This window comes from Nothoprocta perdicaria, unplaced genomic scaffold, assembly GCF_003342845.1.
Source record: "Nothoprocta perdicaria isolate Ctin4 unplaced genomic scaffold, notPer1 scaffold_310, whole genome shotgun sequence".
NCBI classification, from domain to species: domain Eukaryota; kingdom Metazoa; phylum Chordata; class Aves; order Tinamiformes; family Tinamidae; genus Nothoprocta; species Nothoprocta perdicaria.
In genome coordinates this window covers 359657-375449 of record NW_020455545.1, presented here as the reverse complement: position 1 = coordinate 375449, position 15793 = coordinate 359657, and the positions used below count along the sequence as shown (strand labels likewise).

Genomic DNA, 15793 nt, shown 5'->3' with positions numbered 1-15793 from the left:
CATACATCACGGCTTGTGCTCACAGACTTTGTACCTATTCGCAGAGGATAAAGAGSTATCCCTGCCTTTCATTTTCAGTATGCAGCATTACAGAGAACTTGTGATGAYGTACTCAGTATTATTTACGCTACGCTTCTACAACAAGTAATTTCCCTGTATTTTCATGGCAATGCAAGAAGCAGTGCAACACAACGTAAAATTTTTGCCGGATTTCAGTAGGTCRTAGTCTGGAAGGCATGTAGTGTAAAATGCACTGCAGATACTGCTGACATAAGGTCATGACATATATAAATTAAATAAATATTAAAGTGCTCATAAGAACCTGATAGGATTCAGGCTCATAGGAACATGGGATTCCACTGAAGCGTTATAAAACACTGAATGGATTTTTTTTTTTTTTTTGCCAAGACAACAGGATGAAGTTTTTTCTTTATAAAAGTTTCTGCAGCAATCAAGAAGCCTGTTTTCACCACGTCACGCAACAAATGAACAAACAAACAAAAGCTAAGCAGCTTAAAACATATTGCATTTAAGTTTACCTATCTCAGGACACGATGCATGATCAAATACTTCTCTAGCTATTACTAGGTATATCCTACCACATTCAGACAGGAATATCAAAACGAAGCCGTCTTTGGTTAAGACACAGCTACGCGACAGCAACCTTCACGCATCCATAAGAGCAGCAGCGATGTGGACTTCAATCTGCAACACAAGAAGTTGAAACAGATTTAGGATTACAGTGCCTCAGGATTTCCAGAGTTGAGGTTTAGCTCCAGATGGAAGAGTAAAAGAAAAGGAGGTCACTTTTCCGTGGAAGCAGATGTATTTTTCCCTCACAGAAGTTYGTTTTGTTGCATGATTTTTTTTTCTTCTTCTTTTTTTAAGTCAGCATCCGAGGAAATTTCGCACTTTGATCTCGAGTCCAGGAAGTTGCTTCTCCCCTCTCAGGAAGGCTACCTCTTGTCGTCAGCTCTACGCGCGACGCCGCCACCGATGAGCACGGCTGAAGGAAACCGCCCAACTCCTTCCCCCGGGACAGGGCGAGTACCGGGGCCAAAGGAAGCGCCCGGACGCTTCCCGTGCGCCGCCGCTCGCCGTGCGAGGCGCCGCCGCTGCCGGGCGGCTGCCGCCGCGCCCCGCAGGCGCGTCCCGGGGGGCGCGCTGGGGGCCCTGCCCGCGCCTCAAAGGCGCTGCCGTAACGGTCCTAACGGCCCCGCTCACCGTGGCGCCCCGCGGCGGGGCTGCGGCGGGCCCGGCCGCCCCTCCGGGTGTTCCGCGGCGCCCAAGGGCGGCGGCTGCTCCGCAGAGGGGCAGGCGGCTCCCGCCCGCCCCGCTCGCGAGCGGCGCGTCACAACCGCGCCGCACTCACCGGGCGGCGGTTCCGTTCCGTTCCGTTCCGCGCCGCGCCCCGATCCGGTCCGATCCGATGGGGCGCTCGCCGGGCAGCACGCGAGGGCGAGCGGCGCCCACTCGGCAGCGCTGACAGGGCCCGGCCGCGCCGCCACCGCCCCTGCGCACGCGCCGCGCGCTCCACTTCCTCCCGCCCCGGCCTCGTGCTGCGGGGCGGTGGCGCCGCGTGACGTCACGCGGCCGGGCGCCGGGGGGCGCTGCGTTCCCGCCCCGCCCCTCCCGAGGAGGAGGGGCGCGCGGGCGCGGCCGTTTAACGGCTGTTTAACGGCCGCTTGGCGCCGCCTCCCTAGCCAGGCCGCCCGCCCTCACTCAGTGGAAGTTGTCTACCGAGAGGCGAAGCTGAGAAACGCGCGAGCGAGAAGGGGAATGAGAATGAAGGAGGAAGGCAGCTGCTGAGGAAACTGCATCTCCCCGAGTTTTCCTTAAACAAAAAAAAATTAAAAAAAAAAGCAAAACTAAGAGTTAAAAGTCTGAATACTGCAAGAGTGCTATTATGTTGAACTTACCTAGGCTGATGGCTGTAGCTTTATTTATTCTGAGTTTGGAACAACTGAATGGTCCTGRGGGCAACACCACCATTATTTTTAAATAGCGTTTTGCTAAATAGGAGAGCGTGGGGAAAATCCATTGCAGTTTATGTGGATTGGGAGTGCAGTGGACTGGGAATCCAGGCACAATTCCCTGATTTAGCGACCTCCGCAGCAGTGCAGTGGTCCACATTTATGTAGGTCAGGATGTAGAAAGGGCTGGGATCAGGCATGCTTTAGAGCAGCTGATTTTGCAAGCTATGGGATAAGGCAGTTTGTTGTCTTTGACGTAGCTTGCTCTTTAACCATAAAGCATTTAATAAATAAATAAATAAATAAATGGGATAGCTTAGACCAGCCCTTAAACACTGTGCATCTAAATAGGTGAGAATCTGCAGGACTTCTCAGCATTCGGACTGGTTTTATCAGTAAAAATTCAAACCAGAAATGTTAAATTCCTACACAGAGTAAATAGCTGCACAGCTGACGAAGCCCACATGATGCAGCACTTTCAGGGTAGGTCTGTTATTTAAAGAAGAGGTGTGACTAATTTGCCCTTTTTGCACTACACATGTATAAAAGGAAAGTTACCAGTGGCTATTATACCTAGCAAATGGAGGAAGATATTTACTTTGTTATGTCTGAAGTCCCTTTCCCTATGAGACCACCAGGATAGTACCTGCAAGCAGTTACACTGTGGAGTAGATTTTAAATATTAACAGTCATTTGTTGTGCAATGTGTCCTTTGACCAGCATGTGGAGATGTGTCCATGCACTTGAAGATAACAGTAACACGCCTAGCAGAAGTCTGACACAGGCAAGTATTTTGGTGTGACTGGCCTAGTGCATTAAGACACATGCAAGGTATGAAGCAACATATAATGCTGCCTCACAAACCTCACCTTCCTTCTGTAACAGACATAGCCATTTCATTTAAAATAATTATTTTAGTGCTAAAATCAGACTACTGTTAAATAATTCAAATGTATCTTTGGGATACAATTTCAAAGGTATCTTTGGGCCAGGAGTACAGACACATCAAAATAATTCCGTATATGTATAGTTCATACACAAATATCAATAGACATATATCAATAGACATATATCAATAGATGAGCCTATGGATAACTTCTGGATGCCTCAAAATTTCCAGTGTCCATTCTAGTACTCATAAAACTGTACTGAAAGTGAGAAAAGGAAGCCTAAGTGTTCAGCAAAGGGATTTGTCCCTTGTAAGTACATTAGCATAGAAATCTTCCTCCTAGAGTTGCACAGCCTTCTCATTAGTGGACATAACAAGTTGGAACGTATTTTCAGTTGCATTGTCATTATTAAAATAGCAATGCTTGACTACTGCCTGGTGATTGCTCTCTTTCTAAACTGTACCCCAGGTTATCACCTGTTCAGACAGTACAAAACTGAAGAAGTTATATATAGTGTTAACAAATGTATCCTTTAGGTAAGAAATTGCTAGCTGAGATGAAAAGCTTTTGCATGGAAGATTCTTCTTCATTAAGACCTAGGAAAAGCTTTAGAATGCAAATAACCTTGCAAAAGAGGCTAGGGACAGACTTTTGATGCCATTTCAGCTTTCCATTCCATCCTATGTTCTTCCAGCACCAATATTTGGTTGTTAGGGAATTAAAGTACCTACATAGCCAGGCACACTCACACATACATACAAAATGTGTGAGGTTTATTCGCTCTATTATTTTACAGTCAAGTGCATGCTTTAGTTCTCTGTCTGCCTGTCCTGCTCAGAGTTGTGATTCCTGTGCTTACTAGCAAGCCCAATTATTTAATTGATGGGGACATGGTGAAAAAAGGAACAGGTTTTGACCTTTTCGTGAAAGTAACCCGCTGCCTAAATGCTAAATCTAAAGTATTTCTACCTCTGTGTCCAACTCAAGACACCTTATTGAGGAATCTGTTTAAGGAGCAGATGAGCATTAGTACTTTTGTTCTTTGCAATGTTAGCAGAAACCTGCAACACTCCATTGTACTGATCCCCCAAGGGTGGCTGAGGTAGCCACAAGGATGACAGATTTAAAGAAAACAGAAAAGCAGTGAAGGACAACCACATACCTGCATGGGAAGAGCACAACGTGGGGAACAAGGTGACCTGTGCAGTGGCTGTGCAGCTCCGGTGCTTCCTGACTTGTGCGTGGCTCTAAGATCTCCGAGCCCACGTGGGGAGCAGCAGCCACACACAGTGACCACACCGTGTCCCCGCAGTGCGGCCGAAGCCACACAGCAAGTGCCTGGGCACCCGCAGGTTGGGGCTGAAGATGCTCAACATTTCCCAGCATCCCATGCAGAGGGCTGGGAATGCAGTCCCTTCCCACATGGAGTATGCTTTCTTCCTACTGGAATGGCACTTTGCAATAGAGCATGAATTATTCCATTATACTCTTCAACAGCACCAGGAAATTCCCATGTACTCCAGTGTTTTTTCATGTCATTCCATTCACAGGGAGTGGGTTTCCGTGTTGGATGCTAGGACACCAACCTTCCATGTCATCAAGCAAGACTTTTGGTCAGGCAGAAATCCTAATGCTTGATTTTCAAGCACGCTTTTACAGAAACCCAACATCAGTCCTTGAGCCAGTTCTGCCCAACTCGAGAACATGCTGAACCTCAGCTTATAAAATAGCAGCTCCAAGTGGCACCACATGCTGCTGATTCTGACATGACACTGTGGCTTTGCATGGCAGGATGATGAAGCACCCTAAAATTAGCCTTCTTCCTACTTCGTAAAGAGCAAGCAGCAAGGTAGCAGCCTGCGCGAGGAGAACAAAGAGCAGAGGAGAGGCGCAGGACGGCGGCTGGCGCGTGGCGCTTCATGGTGAGCACCCCTGGCTTCCCTGCACGTTCCCAGGTTGGGCCGTTCCGTGCAATTCCTGCCCCCGGTGCTCAGTGACCTGATTGCGAAAGAGGAAGGATGGTGCTGGTATAAGGGAGAAGGGAGCTGCTCTCTCAGGGGGCTTGCGACAACGGGGGGAAACGAGAGGGATGGGCTGTTTTCTGAGGTGGGGCATGGGGCAATTAATCCACAGCCTGAAGCTTTGCATTTATGGAACAGAAAAGGGAATGGAGGGGAGAAAAAAAAAAAAAAAAAAAATAGTACCGATATGGAAACCAGAGACAGCGTGATAAAGCCCCTGCTCTCTGCCAGGCTAAGTTTTTTCTGACAGCCACCCCTCCCTTCAGCTCCATTTTCAACTGATAGAGCCCTTGGTTTACCAGAGCGTGATTTAGAGGAAAAAAAAAAAGACCTCAAGGCAGGCAGGAAGGTGAGCATGGATGTGTTTGCGTGTGGAAACAGAAACAGAGAAGGAAAAAGTGCCAGATCAGGACAAGACTTGCAAACGAGGAAGACGACAACTATGAGGAAAGCTTTGTATATGGCAAAGGCAAACTGCTGCTGGGGACGAGGACACAGCTTCCCTCTCGGGAAGCCAGCACCRCGCTGCCCCAGCTGCAACAGCCTGGGGCCCCATGCCCAAAAGATTGTCAGGATATATGGAGTTCTCCGTTCCTGTGAGACTCCAGAAGAATAGATGGAAAATAATAAGGAACTTTGAGGCATAAACTGTGACCAATGAACTCTGACTAGGTTCTGCTCTTTCTGATGGCAGTTAGCTCTCAAAAATACAGGAATATTTTGGAACAAAGATATTTTGGACTAGTAAAAATTGTTGCTTTTGTACCTTTGATGATTTAATTCAGGACAAGACTCACGATTTCACGTATGTTGCCAAAACCCAGAGAGGGATGATTGCCTAAGATCCACCTTGGTGCAGGCAACACCTGGTAGATACTTTGTGTAGCATGGCCCGGAAGGTTAGTGTCAGGGAGGCAGTGCCTCTGCACCGCCTGCATCGGCTTCAGTGCAGGAGATCTCTACTCAAAAATGGATCAAATATTAAGAGTAGGTGAAAACACTTGGAAAGAAGGAGAACAATGATTTTCTTGTAAGGGCTTTTAAGGAGCTCCACAAATAATGTATGTGAGCAGTCAGAGCGGGGAGTCCTTAGTGGCTGTAACTGCATTTCTTATGATGTAAGTCTCAATCTTGGCATTGGACTAGAAGAGTTCTAAAACTTTGCTGATTTTGGAATTTTGGAGAAAAATTTAGTGCTGATTTTTAATACAAATGRTTTATTTTTCTCCAGATTTTTTTTGGGCGATGCTTTTCTTTATTTGGACTATCATCATACAAAATTAATTTAAATCTAAAACTTCAGGCTTGCAAAGGAGAAGCCAAAGCAAGACAGAAACTGCAGAGCAGTCCCCTGTGCCAAACCTCCTTTGCAATTTAGCTGCCCTTTTTTTCTTGGATAGGGAGAGAGGTATCATCAATTCATCAATCACATTGGATTAATGAAGGCTCTCTTGTCATTTATGTCAGCAAACCACTAAGGCACCACTAAATATGATCACTGACCCCAGTCAGAAATGGTCATTTGAGGGGCACTGGACAGTCTCCATACATATCTATGCATATATCATATACCTACCCTTATAGAGGAAGGAGACTTCCTGCTTCCAGACACGATTCTAGAGCAGGAAAATGACCCTTAAACACACACAGATATAAATCTGAGAGTAGTTCTAGGGCTTCTAAACTTGTCTAAAGATTGTCTAAAGATCTTGTCTATAGCTGCAAAAACCCTCCAAGTTCTTCCCACTGGGTTCTTTCCCTTTTGCTCTCTCCCTGGGACAGTCACAGCCGTCCTTTTCTCCGTCAAACCCTCAGCTCGGGTAAATTCTTTCTCAATGGAAACAAATGGAGCTAAAACCAACTTAAACTAACTGAGTCTTGATGGCTTTCTATCCTAGCTACAACAGAAACCCAAATGAATATGGCAAGTATGGAAATAAATGCATGTTTATACTCCTTTTATGCACTATTGTCAGCAAACTGCAATGCATTTCTGTAAACTTTGTCCATCACAATATGATGACAGCAGAGTTTTGGCTCCCTTTCCTGCTCTAGTCTCCATTTAAATTTCAGTATTCAAGCAAAACACCTTAAATCTTATTCAGCAGCTGAATACACAGAAAAATAGATGCTCTCCATACAGAAGGAATAGTTTGCACATATGATATGCATGGGTTATAAACACTATGGTTGAGCCTTTCCAAAGTAAGTCTCCTAAATATATGTAGCTTCACTAAAAAGAGTATAGATTTAAGAAACTGCTGCCAGTCAATCAAATTTCAAAATCTTGGCCAATATCACCTTCATATACACATATTAAAAAAAAAAAAAAAAAGAGAGAGAGAGAATAAAACAATAAAACAAAGGTATGAACCCTTATTTTAAAAGAAATGTACAGAAATTGAAAGCATGTGTTCTAACTATTTAACAAGGGTATAAGCTTTGTCTTTATAAAATAAATGTTTTCTCAATTTACTACGTTTTCCTGATTTAACATTAAGTGCATGCTTCTAAAACGTAGTTCAAGTATTGTATTTAACACTAAGCATATGCTGCTAAAATTCAGTTCAAGCATAGCATTCCCATACACACACACAGGTAAGTACACTGTAACTGTTCTTATGTGCTTTAAAAAGTTTTTACTCATCAGAGTAAATGAAAAATGCTTACCACAGCGTCACAATTTGGGGTCATTCAATGTTCTTCCTTTTGTAAAACACGAGGAAGTGAGACTTCTAAAAAAGCATCTTCCAAGGCACCCTAGGCAGAAAGAAAATTCCTTTTTATAACTTGTGTGATAGCACATGGCGTTACTATATGCTACAGRTTTATCAGTTGATCTAAACTTGACTTGTAGTATGCATGGTTTATCAGATCAGAGTATATTTTAAATCCTGTGATATATCTTTTGACTCCTTCCATTGGGCAAACTGGAGCGTTTATAAATTAGATGGTTCAGGAGACTATCAGCTGTGTGAACAGAACCACTGGCTTAAATGTAGTCTGTGAAAGGAGCTATAAACTTCTTTTACTTACCTGGTAGTTCACCTGACATGACTTTGAGGTCTTACGTAGTTTCCTAATAGAAAAGCTATATCCTATCTCTCTCTCTCTCTCTCTCTCTCTCTCTTTTACATGCTTACACAAAAATCACACTTGGCAACCTCTTGCTCCTTCTGTTTCATGATCCTTGCTTTGCTAAGGGAGCTTAGGTTATCGGAATAACGCTTGTTCTTTAGCTAGACTGAGTGGTTTAGGTACTGCTAGTGTTTAATAAGCTGGTATTATCAAAGGACTGTAATTCTCACAGCTGCCCATTATGAAAGTTTGCTCTCAGAATCATTTTCTCTTTGAAAATTCATCAATACAATTCATCAATAACTACATTGAATTTTTTTTTGCTACCGATTTACATATAATTTTTCAGAAATTGTATTCTAATGAAAGTCAGGTTAAAATTACAATGAAAGAGAGAAGCATTTAAAGTGGGAAGGTGACTCAGAAGCCAGAGGGAAGGAGTTCCAGACAGATGAGGCAGCAGGAGTGAAAGAGGGCCAGAGCCAGTGCCAGAGACCCGGGAGGGGCTGGTAAACTGAGCTCCAGGCAAGGGAGGAGAGCAAGTGACACATCAAAGTGCTGGTGAAACATTAACTGTTTCTCAAATCAGTCACCTAAAGAGATTCAGCCTTTGAGAATGATGCCAAAACCAGCCAGACTGTGCCGTGGCACTGTTTTTCCACAGAGGAGGAGTATTTTAGTAGCCGTGGAGCTGCAGAAGTTGTTTTATCACCTTCCCTGTACAATCAGATAGTAGGGCAGAGCCAGGCCTTTCTAAATGCACCGTGGGGCAAATAACAGCAGCTCACGCTGCCTGTTAACTCACTTGGGATATACTTGGAGGATTACAGCAAAAATCCAGTACCTGCACCCAGTCTGAAGAAGTACGTCTGCAAGTGCTACATCCCACAAACTACCTTTTGTAGCCAGCCCTCTCCCACAATCCCTCTTGATAGAAAATATTTCTTTCTGGTATATAGGACATAGAAATGGGAGAAGTTATAAAACAGAGAGAACTGAAAATTCCCTGTACTATTAAGGCTAGACAGACTCCCCGATCTCTTCTAGTTCCCTTGAGACTTCTATTTCTAAATGGTTCCTCGGGGCACCTAAAGTGCATAGTCATCCTCCAACTCAGACTTAGCAGTCTTTGGAACCAGGTATTTCTTCTTTAATTGATACCTCCTTTTTTCTTCCCCTTAGGTTTTAGCTTTGCTTACCTTTTAAACTTCCTAACATTTAGTCTAACTCTACACTTGATATAAATGTCACCAATGAGTATTTTGCAGAATTGAGACAGCCTAGAGCTGGGAAAACAGGCTCTTGCCTCTAGCTACAGTCAGTCAACACGCTGCTGCTGCCGCCTCACAGGCCACCCCCTGGCTTGACACGTTGACACAAAGACTGTCACTACTTTTCCTGGTCACCACACACTGAGTTCACAGCTACCAAACTCTTCATCCCAGGTCTGCCTAGCTAAGGAGAGCTGGTGACCACAAGTTAGAATATTTTTAAGCTTTCATAACATTAAACAAAGTAAAAGCACTGCTGTATTTTTATTTTGTGATTCATACTGAAGATCAGATCAGTGCAACATTAGATTAAACTGGATGAAGGCAGCAGAAGTGATTGTGCTCTGTGTGTGGATGGTTGAAAAACTCTTTTTATTACTGTAGTTATATCTAACTGTTTGGAAAAGTCTGGCTAATCTATTGATGTTAGTGACAGAATAATCACTCATTCACTGGAAACAGCATCAGGTCCTATAAATCACTAGTACATTTCACCCAAATAACCATGAGACTCAAAAGCTCTGTAGAGAAACTCAGGCAGACCTCAGAGAAGTGTTATCCTGGCAATGATAAAACCAATGAAAATTTTGGTCTGGTTGAAAAAGGAACAGACATCGAAGGGTTTTTTCAACATTACTATCTGTGCTATCTACAGAAAAAGAGCAACCATTTCTTACATCCTTGTGATATGTCTCCTCTTCTAAAATTAGCATCTGAGTTGGAATCACACAATACCTGGAAGGCTTATGGGAAGAAATGCAGTGCATAAAGATATGAATAGAAAAGATCCAACTGATATTATCTTACATGTGGTTTGCAGATCACTATCGAACTAGCATTACCAGAAACATCTAGAACTGCTATAGGCATTTTTCTTACCAAAAGAATACGGCTTTAGGATAATCCACTACACACCTATAAGCTAAAGGGCAAATAAAGCTTGCTGTTCAAATTACTGGACCATTAAACATAAAGCATCTGTGATCAGTTGTGGTGTTAAGAAAAGACAAAGTGCTCTCCAAAACTGCACCAGCAGAGAACAATTCACTGCCCTTGGAATGAGCTAGTGTGATGATATTGTTGTGCCTATTTTATGGCTCAACCTGCAAACAGATTACAGAACTGTCAAGCCTCTCTTCTGGAGCTATTCCTTCAATCAGTCAGAGCCAGCCTACCTCATTTCATACTCCAGATTGGAAAGCAATGCCTTCTGCCTTGGGATGAAGKAGTTCAGCAGCCAGTGGGATGCAAACTGAAAGCTGCTGTGTGACCTCCTGCTCCACAGGCTCCCTGGAGAGCTGCAGAATCCCAGCATCACTGGAAATTGCCTGGAAAGAGTTTTAAGGAGGAATGATGCTTCCATAGAAATGGAACGTTTCAGTTTTGTTTCCAGAGCTGTCTATGGGAATTTAAGAAACATCTCAATCTAAAATCCTATCAGAACGCTAGAACAAATGACAAAGGCAATTTTAATCATTTTCAGCTCTCATTAGCCGAGACTCTGCTGCGTGAGAAAAAGGTGGTTTTATGGGCAAGGATACCTGAGTGTGCACAGACCCTTTCATGGGACAAACGCTTAGCTAAAGCACTTGACAGGCTGTGAGCAGGTAAGGCTCAGCCTGACACACAGTTGTTCTTCTTCCTGATGAATTCCTTATTCCAAACAAATGAAACAAATACAGGCCACAAGCTAGGTACGTGACACTGTCCTATATATACACTGCTGGCTTCCTGGCAGCCTTGAAATCAATTATGGCAACCCTATCTATTTAACCACTTGCCCAAAAAAGAGCTCATCTGCTTCAGTGACAAGATATGGGGAATATCAGTATGTCTGATGCCCGTGTAATTTATTCTCAGGCACTGAGCCTTACCCTGGAGAGGCAGATGTTCCATTCTGCTGACCAGCAAAACCAGACCGACACAAAGCTGCAGGCCACGGCGCTTCCAAGTGCCACTGTAAGATTTTTTAGTGCTCAGCAGTCGAAGGCACAATTTGACTGTCCTCTCAAGTTGTAGTTACAGAGATACAACCATATTTTCCATGGACTCTACCCAGCCATCTGCAAACCAGTAAATCTGAAATTCTCTGACGCTGCTCTAGCAGGACGATGGCATTTCAACAACCTGCTTGTTAGCTGTGTATACACTAACTTCTTGTGATCCCTACAAGTTTTGCCCTTGGACTGCTTGCTGTTACTACGGTCAGCCTGTCACCGTTATAACTACCAAGGTTTCTCGGTGCTGTCATTTCTGTATAATCCTTACTTCATTTATTGCACAGATTGTTCAATGATTTTGCAGTTCTAGCATTTTACTTAAAAGTCCCTTYTGCAATTGAAAAATTTTAAGTGTATTTTTGGATCATAGAGGCTTCAGTTAACGATCACTTTGAATTGCATAATTTTGCCTAACATGCACTAAATGGCCACACACTGTTTAAACTATTTGCAAACTGCTGGCCTCCTTATTATTTTCTTAATTGCCCTCACAGTCAAGAATGGTTAAATTTGATTAGATTCTAYGTGTGGAAGCCAGAAACTATATAAYTGCTACTGACTTTAAGGATTAATAATTGATTTCCAAAGTTTCAGTGCATTTTGTCAGCTGAATTGCTGGGTTGCGCAGCAAATTGCAGAACTGAACCTCAGTTAATATCCAGCAAAGCACTTACAGAATTACCTATATATATAGGTATATATATATACCTATACCTATATATAGCAGTCCTGTCAGATTATTTAGCTATCAAGTAAACTTGTTTCCTCCTTCCTGTCCCAACTCCCCAAATACCAGCCAGTTAGAGATACATAAACTAGTTTAAAGTATAATCTCTAAAGAGTTACCCTAAAGTCTTATTACACACAATCACTTCCTATAAACAATTGCAAAGCCATATTAAGTTACAGACAAGTGTTTAAAATACTTAAGGTATTTTAAGCCATATCATATTGTAAAGCAAAAAAATCTTCAGATTAGACATGGCAAATGGCACCATGATTGGAAATTCTCCCATAAAAGTATTTCAGAGTTTTCCTGGAAATGAAAGCCGGAAACCACTGTGCAAAACTGTTACAACTAGCATAAAGAACACAGTTGACCTCTATTCCAGGCATAAACCTACATTACACCTCACCAAATGCACAAAATTCCTATCCTGCCCCCCCAAAAGAAGGTATGGGTTCACTATACAATTTCTCTGTATCACAGAAGAAATCACACTGATCATCACCAATCAAACTGATGTTCACACGCTATTCTGACAATTGTATTTTATAAAGAGAGAGAAAAAAGAAAGAAAACTACCCTCAAGATGTTAGGAGGGTAGTTAGGGTTACCTTTACCTATGATTTTTCATACTGTTATGCATGTAAAACAGTCTTGTTGACTACATCTTATCAAAGGGCCTCTTTGCTAGCAAAGGAGCTTACTTGATGCATTATGACAGAATTGGAAGAAAGTCTAAAGGTCAGTTAGTTATGCAATTAGCTGGGGAAAGGGCTAGCTTCTAACACATACATATCATCACGTAATCTTCTAAAAATGGCTTTGTGACTAGCATTTTTGATAAATAATATATCAATAATCAAGCATCATTTTTGATAAGCTGGAAAGTTTACTTACACAGATGTTTTTGTTGTTGTTGCTGGTATCTAGAGTGAGTAGAAAAGAAAATCTCGTCTCTACGTTTCCCAAGTGATATATGGTAGATTTTAGTCACTCCTGTTTTGCGCCAGAAAAATCAATTTTACAGTGGTATTCTGTATAACAATAGGCGTTCTCTGTGTATTGCTTGAAGTACTTTGAAATTATTTAACATCTGTTACTATTTCAGTTTGAGACTTACAGCTAAGTCTCATTTACCTCTTCAAGCTATTTTTCCCCAGACAGTTTATTCCTGGGCGCTCAGTAGCCGTCCTGGAGGTTCTGCCTTTCAGAGGGTTTGGTTTACGGGTCATCTGTACGGATTTGTGCCTTGTTGCACTACTTATTGAACTGAACACTGAGAAGTCAGGAGTTATGAAAAATAATCCCCCTGCACACTTTTGCTGAGTTTGGAGCTGCAAAACTTAAATCGTTACCTGCCAAGGGGTTTCCCAGTGATGGAAATGTCTGAGTTMCAGGCAAAAGCTAAAGTTAAGGAGCAGAATAATCCTGTTTAAAAGGCTGAGGYGGGCGGACAAGGGGAACACAATATGGATTGGATGAATCAGCAGAACCTGCAGAAGCATCTCCGGCGGCCGGCTGGCGGGGCACGAGCCGCCACTCGGTGCCCATAGGTGCTGCYGGCGCGGCAGGACCCCTGTGCTCCACGCTCTCCTGTCCAATGAGCTGGAATGCTCCGCAGGCACATGGTTCCCCCGGCTCAAAATAACTCGGGACCTGCACACTGACAACCGCGATTGCTCCGGTGGTGACAGGTTGTCCAGCTTCTTGCAGCCATCCTCAGAAAAAGGGAGGCTAGCCTCCCTCGCCGCATGGACTCCTAGCTGGCTGCTGCTGCTCCGGAGGACTCGGAGAAGCTCCCTGCTTCCACAGCTTTCAATTCACCCTTCTGGATAACTGGCATCCCTGCTCACTGACAGCGCTGGGCAGMGACATCTGGATAAATTCAAAAAGGTAATTCCTCAACTTTAGATTGGTCTGTGTTCTGATTTTGCTGCATGTGTGCAGAGGGGTTAGGTGAGCCTGTATATTTGCATGTTAATTATTGCTGCTAAGACAAATGCAGGGAGTAAATCATGTTTTAAGTGGCTGACTTAAATTACGCTGGGGCAYGTGGATCACAATGGAAGAGAAACAATGCTCTGCAGCTTTATGAAGGGCTTGAATATCCCTGGTGGTCTCAAAACTCCCTTGGAGCCAGTCTGGTTCCTCCGGAAAGTCAACAGAAGATAGGAATGACCTGAAAAGTTCACTGCTGGCACTGTATTTTCTTCCTCCCTCCACACTCTGAAATAATGGCATTCTGGTATTCACCCTTTARCCAGGCTAACGTCACTCAAATTGCCTTCTTAAACAAAATCAAGGCTGATTTAACACAACCCAATAGTTAAATAATTTCTATCATTTATTTATTTATTTATTTTGTCATGTAAAATGACCCCGCTGGCTATATTTAGTGCTGGGAGCTCTGCTCTCTGGATTAATGTACACAACAGCTGCAGGAACAGTCCTGCTAGAAGGGCATAGCTCTCCCCCTGAGCTCCCTATCTCCCCTGCTCTCTTTCTCTCTCTCTCAGGAAAGCATTTGACTGTCAGTGGCAAATGTTTGGCCCAATATATTGCAGCATTAAGCAGTAATCAGAAGCCCATCTTAAATTTTACAAAATAATACGCCAACAATTTACAAGAGAACAGAGACGTTCTTGAGTTTACGTCAACAGAACTTTGTACAAATCACACTAAAGGCACCATGCACTTATCAGCAGTTTTGTTTTCATTGTTAGCTTTACATTTTGAAGAAGCTCTAGAGTTTAGTAGCGAAAATAAAATCAGCAAGTGTTAATGGAACCATTTCATAAACTTCAACATTGCTGCTCTTCCTCTTCCACACCTGCTGAAGGCTCCTAAGGTCAGGATATTTACTTACTTTCCCCTTTCAGAAAGCACTAACAAAATCAAACAACAACAGGAAGCTTCTAAGTTCTGGTAGCTGAACAGAACTACCAATTTCCTATCCGATATCATTTACAGTCAGTTCAGGAGTGAAGTCTGGTACTTGCCAGACTGTGCAGAATGACAGCGAAGTGGGCGTCGGGCGCTGCTTTGCTATTCCTCTGCATTCCTTACAGATTTTACAATAGGTTTTGATGTGGTACCACTGGAATGTTTCTGACCAACAGCTGCTTGGAATTAGCAGCCTAGGTATATTTTATAAGAGAATACAAATGGAACAGCAATTGGATAATGCAATCAAAATCATAGTCTAAATTGCTGGCAAAAACAAAAAAAACAAAAAGTAACAACACCACCACCACAGTTCACTGTTAATAATAACTGGATTAGGTTTTGTTTTTGTAAACAGTAGTATTCCACAAGGATTCTGCCTAATTTAAATCCCACTTAAGCATCATAATTACTAATTATGAATCCATTGTGGCAGCTTATTATGTTTCAAGCTTCTAACAGAAGATGGAAAAAAAAGTTTAAAAAGCAAGAGCAGCAGACAACGAGAGAACATACAGCGAGACCATACAGTGAGAATGTGAAAAAAGAGAGAAAAAGGTGCAAGTAGAAAAAAACATATAAAGAAAAACAAGTCTGCCATTTCTTGTGCCTAATTTTTTAAGTGTCTAATTTAAGGCTCAATTTCAAGTCTTTTCCCACTGGGTGCAGCAGAGAGAATGTCGCTCAGTGTTTAGGCTGTGTGAATTCCACTACAGCRCTTCATATGCTACAGAAATTGGTCAGTTTAGGGTGAAGATGCACCAGATTTTTAAATCACTTTTTAACACTTAAAGCTAAGTTGTATCTTCAGTCCTGAACTAAAAGCTTCTAGTAATCCTCAGCCTCATGCATTGGGGATTTCTGCACTGCTCACTTATGCAGTTAGCAGG

General features: G+C 42.9%; 1 protein-coding gene across 3 annotated transcripts in view; it reads right to left on the bottom strand.

Moving 5' to 3' along the window:
- HERC4 (HECT and RLD domain containing E3 ubiquitin protein ligase 4) overlaps positions 1-10544 on the bottom strand; it is a 40949-nt gene extending 30405 nt beyond the window's left edge. The window contains exons 1-3 of one of the 3 annotated variants that reach the window (XM_026042699.1): positions 10409-10544; positions 7555-7644; positions 540-705 (exon numbers count right to left, since the gene is read on the bottom strand). The gene's annotated coding sequence lies outside the window, so the exon portion shown is untranslated. Of the gene's footprint in view, positions 1-539; positions 706-1372; positions 1398-7554; positions 7645-10408 lie in introns of those variants that run through there. The other 2 variants (XM_026042701.1, XM_026042700.1) reach the window with 2 other exon arrangements.
- Positions 10545-15793: the final 5249 nt, after the last annotated feature.